Raw genomic sequence first — 8,801 nt, 5'->3', positions numbered from 1 at the left:
TTAAGTCAGCCTATCGTAGCATGCCTGACTTCATAGAAAAAATAAAATCTGGCGTATCTAATGTATGATACTGATTAAAAACTCCACAAGTACAGGGAGGGAAAGAGGGAAATTTAGACAATATGGTTCAATTGGCTCTGATCTATTAAAGTTGAATAATTTTTGATGTAGACAAAATGGTAGTAAGAATTACAGAATGGTAGGATTAGTTCAAGACAAAAGGAAAAAACCATTCTAATACTGCACTATTGTTTCTGGGACAGTGGGCAGGAGGGGAGATATTGAATACTAATAAGTAAGCTGCATAAAGAGAATGTAAGTGACATTATGATTTTTCACCCTATTGACTCACAAATCTTTCTAAAAAATTCGATCACTTCCCCCGTATATCACTTCCCTTCATGTGCTAGACATCAACAATGAGATATCTTGCTGTCACCTCACCCGTAATATCTTTCAAATGGAACTTACTTTGTTCTTGAACACTGTCTCTTATAAAGCTCTTCTCTAGGTTACCCAAGTTTGAAATCCCGAAGTAACCCCTGACTTATCCCTGTTTTATCAAGGAAACTTGGGGGTTTTTCTCAAGAATCAACTCAATTCTCTACTCACCTTTTAGTGATGTAATTGTTATTCAGGCTAATCTAGTAAATAACTGATCAAGAGACTCCATTCATTGCTCGTCTTTCCTCTGGACTTTGTAAATTTATTAGAATTCAGTGCAAGACTTGTTTTTCTCCATGGAATTTTGCTGAATTTTACCAAACTCATGCCGTTGCTCTTCTCTTTCTCCTCTAAACCTGAACAATAAGTTAATTTATACTACTCCTCCCACTAAATTATTGTCTGTTTCAAGATGTTTGATGTTGTTTGCACATAGTATAACCTTCCCACTGAAATACAAGCTCCTAGTGTGCAGAGATTGCCTCTCACAGTCATTCTAAATTTCCTACAGAACCTGGCTGGTACCGTGGAAGTAATAGGTATATTAAGACAGTATGTGTTAATTGATTTCCTATTTACTGAGAGCTATCAAAAATGTCATTTATATTTTCATTAAAATGATCTTCATGTCTAGTTTCAGAAAATTAAGGGTGAGTTACATATCTTATACATATGTGTGTGTTTGAAATTTGGCTATTTTTTTTCCACATCCCTGTAATTCTTTGCTGCAAGCTAAAGGCAACCCCTAATGAGACAAGTGTGTGGGACTAAGGAAAGTTTGGTGAAAAATCAGAAATTTCTCAATTCTATGATATCTGAGAACCCTCAGAAGGTTATACAAATACAATCTTGTTTTTATCATGAAGTATTTGGCATTTTGGCCACTTCAAGTATAGATACTATTGAGGTCACATCACATTCCATACTAAGAGGCCTAAAAGCGATATATGTCAACAAGATTTCTGATAGTCACACAAAATTGGAAAATATAGTGAAAATGCAAATGTTTTCAAATTCTCTCTCGTCCTGTGCTTTATTGAGGTTATCTCCTATAACTGATTCTGTATATTAACGCAAATAGCGTCATCAACATTTAGAAACTCAGTCCAGTGCTAAAGATATCATCCAAAAAAAGAAGATGAGCAATGATGCGTCAGATTCACAATAAATCTACGTGAGACTTTGAATTTTAGGCAATAGCTGTATTTATTTTTATTGTATTTTTTATGAGGAGCCTTTCGAAAAGCTTATGTTCCATGATCTGGTGTTTATGGTCAGTTCAATCTTTCTTTGAAGATGAGCTACACTCATGGAATAGGCCATGACTCATTCCCAATGCTTATGACTACATGATGCCACTTGTAAGGTTCACATCTTTACAGCCTGATGGACACACCTCTTCTTGACAAGCCTGAGGTGCCTGGGCTCGGGAGAGATGTAAGTGTGTGACACCACAGGTTCAGGAATGAGCGTGCTCTTCCATTATCCAGGCTGACCTCAGTGTCTCTGGCTGTATAAACTAGTCTGTCTGCAGTGAATATTAATCATGTTGGCTTTAAACATGAGAGTCTTTTAAAAGAGAAGCTTCCCACTCCTCAACAATAACAAACAATTTAACATTGTGTTTAGCAACTTGTCAGCTACTTCATCTTTGTCAAAGGCATCTCTTTGGTGATTATATCTCAATCATAGCCAGGCCAGTTTGCAACGTGAATTATATAGAAGTTCTGTGCTGGGCTCAGTCGCTTCAGTTGAGTCTTACTCTTTGTGACCCCATGGACTGTAGCCCACCAGGCTCCTCTGTCCATGGGATTCTCAAGGTAAGAATACTGGAGTGGGTTCCCATGCCCTCCTCCAGGGGATCTTCCCGCCCAACAACTGAACCCATATCTTTGGCATCTCCTGCATTGAGGGAGGTTCTTTATCCACTGAGCCACCTACAGAAGTGAGGTGTCCATAAAACAATTTAATAGCATTTCTTAGTGTGAAGGAAAAATAAAAATTGAGAGAGAAATGAGAGAGACAGAGAGAGAGTGGAATAGAGAGAGAAAAAGGAAAAAAAAAAAATGAAAGGAGGTTATAGGTAACACTCCTTAGGCAATACCAGGAGCTTCTACAGACTTCCTGTAGATTGACTCATGTACTCCTTGTAACAACCCCATAAGATGGCTATTGTTATTATTTACATTTTTTCTGGTGAGGAAATTAAATCACAATGAGTAAATGTAGATTCAGGACTTGAACTGAGCAGTCTGACACCAGAGCAGAGTCTCTAAGCCTCTATGGCATATTTCTTCTCTATATAAAAATTGCTGGTTATTATTTTGAAAATAGTTAAAACACAAAATAAACTTGGATTTGAATTTTCTGTTTACTTCCCTGGTGGCTCAGATAGTAAAGAATCCCCCTGTAATGCAGGGTTCGATCCCTGGGTCCGGAAGATCCCCTAGAGGAGGGCATGGCAACTCACCCCAGTATTCTTGCCTGGAGAATCGCCATAGACAGAGGAGCCTGGCGGGTTGAAGTCCATGGGGCTGCAAAGAGTCGGGCACTTCTGAATGACTAAGCACAGAACAGCACAGGCATAGATTCATGACACTTATGCAATTTATTGGAGAAGGCAACCGCAACCCACTCCAGCAACTCTTGCCTGGAGAGTCCTGGGGATGGGGGAGCCTGGTGGGCTGCCGTCTCTGGGGTCGCACAGAGTTGGACACGACTGAAGCGACTTAGTAGCAGTTGTAGTATGCAATTTATTGAACACTGAAATAGCCCACCAATCATTTGATTGTGAGCCCATGAAATGAAGCTGTTTGGTTGGTGGGAGGGGAATGAACTGACAGGTTGTTTCCACACAATGGGGAGATGATAAGTGTCATCTGAAATCTCCTAATAGTTAAGAAATGCATCTACTCTTTGGGTTCAATTGGCTTCTTTTCCTCAAGTCTTATTCTTGATCACTTTGCTAATTTTATTTTAGAGTTTCATGCAGATGGGCCCAGACTTTGTAAATGTCAAAGCATTAGCCAGCAAATATTAATTAATGAAACATTCACTTCCTTCCCTGATGTACATGTCGAGAGAGTAGACTCTTGTGGGTACTCTACTGAGGGCTGATCAGTAGAATTAGTCATTCAGCCAAAAGCAAAGGGTAAAGTGTGAATATGAAGTATGCCATGCTTTATCTACAGACCACTGGAAAATGACTTAATCTTGATAGTCAGTATCTGTTCATGTGAGGTTGAGCTGTGTGCTGTGCCTGGTCACTCAGTCGTGCCTGACTCTGCAACCCCATGGACCATAGCCCACCAGGCTCCTCTGTCCATGGGATTCTCCAGGCAAGAACACTGGAGTGGGTTGCCATTTCCTTCTCCAGGGGATCTTCTTGACTCAGGGACTGAATCCAGGTCTCCTGTATTGCAGGCAGATTCTTTACCATCTGAGCCACTAGGGAAGCCCCCAGAAGTTTCCATAGTCCATATCTGTTCAGGTGAGGTTAACAGAGCAAAATTAGAAGATGAGATTTCATTGTTTTGTACAAAATTATTTCCAGGCCTCACTAGTTAAGTATTATGTGATGAAAATTTGTTGTTTTGCTGCTGGGCATCCAGGTTATATGTCGGTAGAACCTCCTCTCTCCCAACCTTAGCTCATTCCCAATTCTAGGGGTAGAATATGAGCCCAAGGCAATTAACATATCACATCCCCTTAACACCTGTGATTAATTCAAGAGCGTTCTAATCAGTCCATTAGGACACTTGGGAAGCTCTTGAATTTAGGCGGATGTAGCCACGGGAGCTTCTGGCAGTCTGTTTGAAGCCATGAGATTGGAGACAACGTTGAGGATATCAAAGTAAGAAATGAGAAAAAAATCCGACAGCAAAAAATTACAGATAAAACCATCCAAGTTCTGGATCATTCCTTGCTTGAATACAGAATATCTTGTCTTGTTCAATTATGAGAGCCAGCAGAGTTCATCTCTGTGCTTAAGCAAACTGGAAATGCAGTTCAGTGATCTGCAATAGAAAGAATCCTAAATATAAAAGCGAAAAGAAGTGAAAAAAGCAACAAAGCAAAACGCTTCTTAAAATATGTTTAACTTCCTTATTGTGATATTAAGATGTTAAAGGTAAGTGGGACGATTCTAAACCATCTTCCTCAGCATTCTTTGTTGTTGGCATTGTCATTTCTTAACAGACACTGTTTGGGTGTCACAAAATCCCCCCCTCTTAGGTTGCACCCATATAGTTGGCGGTACCTGCGGAGGTGATGATCCTAGAAGGTTCCACGTGATGCTGAGCTCCTGCCACCTCTCTGGGACCTGAAAAAGGTTGGGTCCATCTAGAGGTTAAACTGAGTTGAATGTTTTATCTCATTTGAGTATTTATACTACAAGACAGGATTATAACCAGAGAACCAGATGAGCACTTGAATTGCAGGTAGGGTTGAGTCTGGAGGTAATTTTCAGCTTTGTACAAACTGACTAGTAAGCAGAAAGCAAACTTGGAAAAAGGAACGGGGGACTTCAATTGACAAGCCAAAAAAAAAAACACGAAGAGAGAGAGATGAGAAGACATGGGGTCTACAATAGATGACAGGAGCATCTAAGTTTCCGGCTTCCCAGTTGATTCACGTGTTTATATTCACTTAACAAATAACAAGTAGCATTGAGACTCCTCTTTTGTGTGGCACTATCTAGGTTCTACAGATAGAGTGATAAATTAGGCAGGTAAAGCTCCTGGCTTTGTCAGGGAGCCTATAATTTGGAGAGAAACCTGAAAGAAAGAGAAAGGGACAGGGTTGGGGAGGAGGGAGGAAAGGAGGAGGGGGAGAAGTAAGGAAAGGAAGAAAGGAAACCTGCCCGTATGCGAAGAGAAAGAGAGAGGATCAGAAGCGCTTTGAAGGAAAACGTAGAAGTGTCAAAAGACAGAGAGTGGTCCAGAAATGCATGAAAGGATGACTGTATTTTTATGGGTTCACCAAGGTTTGAATCTCTAAGGTGACAACCGACAATTGAAGGCGGTGAGGAAGTACGCTACTCCAATAGCTGGAAAAGGAGGGTTCCATGGAGAGAGCAGAAAAATGCCAAGATAGGAACAAGGGTGGTCCTGGGGAACAGCAAGAAGGTCGGTGTGGCTGGGCCATGTAAGCTAGAAGGAGGCGGGAAGAACTTGAGATCAGAGAGGTGGGAGAATCTGTAGGGCCTTGCAGGCCATGCTAAGGCCATTTTGAACAGGTGAGTTGGAATTGCTTGTGTTTTCCTATAGTGATATTTCAGTCGGTTCAGTTCAGTTAGGTCGCTCAGTCATGTCCTACTCTTTGCGACCCCATGGACTGCAGCACTCCAGGCCTCCCTGTCCATCACCAACTCCTGGAGTTTACTCAAACTCATGTCCATCAAGTTGGTGATGCCATCCAACCATCTCATCCTCTGTCGTCCCCTTCTCCTCCTGCCCTCAATCTTTCCCAGCATCAGGGTCTTTTCAAATGAGTCAGTTCTTCGCATCAGGTGGCCAAAGTATTGGAGTTTCAGCTTCAGCATCAGTCCTTCCAATGAGCCCCCAAGACTGATCTCCTTTAGGATGGACTGGTTGGATCTCCTTGCAGTCCAAGGGACTCTCAAGAGTCTTCTCCAACACCACAGTTCAAAGGCATCAATTCTTCGGTGCTCAGCTTTCTTTATAGTCCAACTCTCACATCCATACATGACCACCAGAAAAACCATAGCTTTGACTAGACAGACCTTATAGTTCAATAATTGTGACTATGTACGTAGAGCTAGCTTGAGTAGGTTTCTGTTTCTTGAAAACAAACCCCTGATTAGAATAGTTATAAAATATTTTTCATAAAAATCATTTTTTTCTATTTCAATATCATGTAAAACTTTCACATATAAAAGAGATGCTGCTGCTGCTAAGTCGCTTCAGTCGTCTTCAACTCTGTGCGACCCCATAGACGGCAACCCCCTGGGATTCTCCAGGCAAGAACACTGGAGTGGGTTGCCATTTCCTTCTCCAGTGCATGAAAGTGAAAAGTGAAAGTGAAGTCACTCAGTCGTGTCCGACTCTTAGCGACCCCATAGACTGTAGCCCACCAGGCTCCTCCATCCATGGGATTTTCCAGGCAAGAATACTGGAGTGGGGTGCCATTGCCTTCTCCAATAAAAGAGATGAGAACAGTGCTATTGCTGAAAATTATTTTAAAAGTTCACCTTTGTAACATTTGCTACTCTAAAACCAAATTAATGAGAAAAATGGCAGTTTCAGTGAACACAAAAATGTGAACTCTGGGCCATGGCTGATAAATGCACTCTCAATCTTCAATTTTATTTTTGTATTTTGTACTTTTGTATTTTGTAATGCTTACACAATATTGAAAAAAAATTCTGATTTGCACCAATGAACAGGTGCAAATGATAAACAATTTTAATAGCTCAGGATTTGAAATCTCAGGATTTTCTTCAAATAAACTGACCTAGAAAATTCAACAATGGTTAATTTCCTTTAAATATTTGGACTCTTATCAATATCTAACATATTTGCATTCTTTACAGTGACCTTAAAAGGGGGGCAATCCCCCCTTACACAAAAAAGAAAATGTTAGAACTCCTCACATTAGGTATGACAGATGTTATGCTTCTTTGTTACTGCAGAGCTGGCTGTTACATGCTGCTAGAATATACACCCAGTGAATCTGGCTGAGTTTGGGCTGACAAAGGTACTTCCTGGAATCATTTTCTGGAAAGGGCAACTTTGCTGAAAGGCCAAGTCAGAGCTACAACCTACTTTATCAATAATCCGATTTCAAGAAGTTCAAATGTACGTCCAGAGATCATCATGAGGTCTTACAAACAGCCTACACGCATATATTACCATCCAATGGGTTAAAATTCGGTGTAAAACACTACTTGAGCTATTTGCTTTGCTATATTTTTTAAATAGTTTTAAAATTATCTGAAAAATTAAGCATTTAAATCAAAGTTTTGCAAGATGTAAACTTCCTCTGATGAATCCCCAAAACTTGAACAATTCTTCAAAAATGATGAATCAACTTAACCCTCAAGTATCACAGATTTTGAAACTAAAGCCCAGCGAGGGAACTGGGAAAGTGAGAAGTCGAGGACAAGAACACAGACCTGCTTGGCTCATGCCTTGTGACTTTGAAACTGCTTTTTTCTTAGTACCAGTACAGGAAGTATATCAAGATATTTGGCCTTCCAGGATTATTTTTCAGATTTTCTAACATAGTGTAGTTTATGAAACATACTATACAATCTTTACATTAATGTCTTTAGTGTCTGTAAAAGGACATTAAACTCCAGAATGAACTTCTAGTTACTAGAGGTAGCTGATATTAAAATATTTATGTAGTAGGAGAAAAGCCAACACCCCCAAATCTCTTTAACAATTGTAAAAGAGACAACTGGACACTTGTTTCTGAAGAGAGGCATACTGATCTGTCTCACCTGCTAGTATGTCATCTCCATGGAGTAAGGACTTTTTGCCTTGCTTACTTTTGAATCATCAGCTTCTAGAACAGTACGTGGCACATGGTAGATATTCAATAAATTTCTGCTGTTTTGGAGGGCATTAAAGCCAGAGAAAGTAGCTCAGGACTTAATTCCTAATGCCCTTAGCTTAGGTGGAATTCATAAATAAAGGCAGCTTTATTGGAAGCTGGGGGTCAAAGTTCTTACAGTATTATCTTTTGATGTGTAGATTCACATCTTAAAGTCATTTCCTATCCAATTTTAAGCAGTCTAGAGACCATTCTTACGTCTAACGTCTCTTAAAGCTTTTCAAGTTTTTAAATTTGGGTGTGATGAAGCTGTGTTGTGAATGGGCGATCCTGATTTTTATAATGCCTCCATTTCATTTGAGAGTGTTATTCTGAAACCTTAACTGTTGATATTAATGACTTGCTTCCTAAACACGGAGCGACAAGCAGAGTCTGATTGGTCTCAGCGGACAGTGTCTGTCATGGATGTAGGTGTATTGATGCTGGCCCATTAATGGATGTTGTGGATAACCTGAGTTTCATTTATTTAATGACTGATCTATTAATTAGTTTCTTTGCCTTACTTGGAATCTGGGTGTGTGTGTGTTGTAAAAACTAAAGACGGGAAAAGTTATAGAATCAACACTCCATTTGTATGCTAATTATATCCAGATGCTACTCCAAGTTTTCATCCTGTTGAAAACCTGTCTCTCCTGTCTCTCTCTCCCCACTCCCCCTTCTTTTAAAATAAGAACCTGTCTCTTAAGCCTCCCTTTGTTTGGTATTATGGATATCACTGATTTAGTGGGCAATTTTCTTTGCCCCTGAGATTAGCTCCTCTCTTTCTTCCTTATTCCTGG

Source organism: Ovis canadensis, chromosome 5, assembly GCF_042477335.2.
Source record: "Ovis canadensis isolate MfBH-ARS-UI-01 breed Bighorn chromosome 5, ARS-UI_OviCan_v2, whole genome shotgun sequence".
Classification (NCBI taxonomy): domain Eukaryota; kingdom Metazoa; phylum Chordata; class Mammalia; order Artiodactyla; family Bovidae; genus Ovis; species Ovis canadensis.
The sequence above is the reverse complement of the archived record's forward strand: the minus strand, read 5'-3'. Positions refer to the sequence as shown.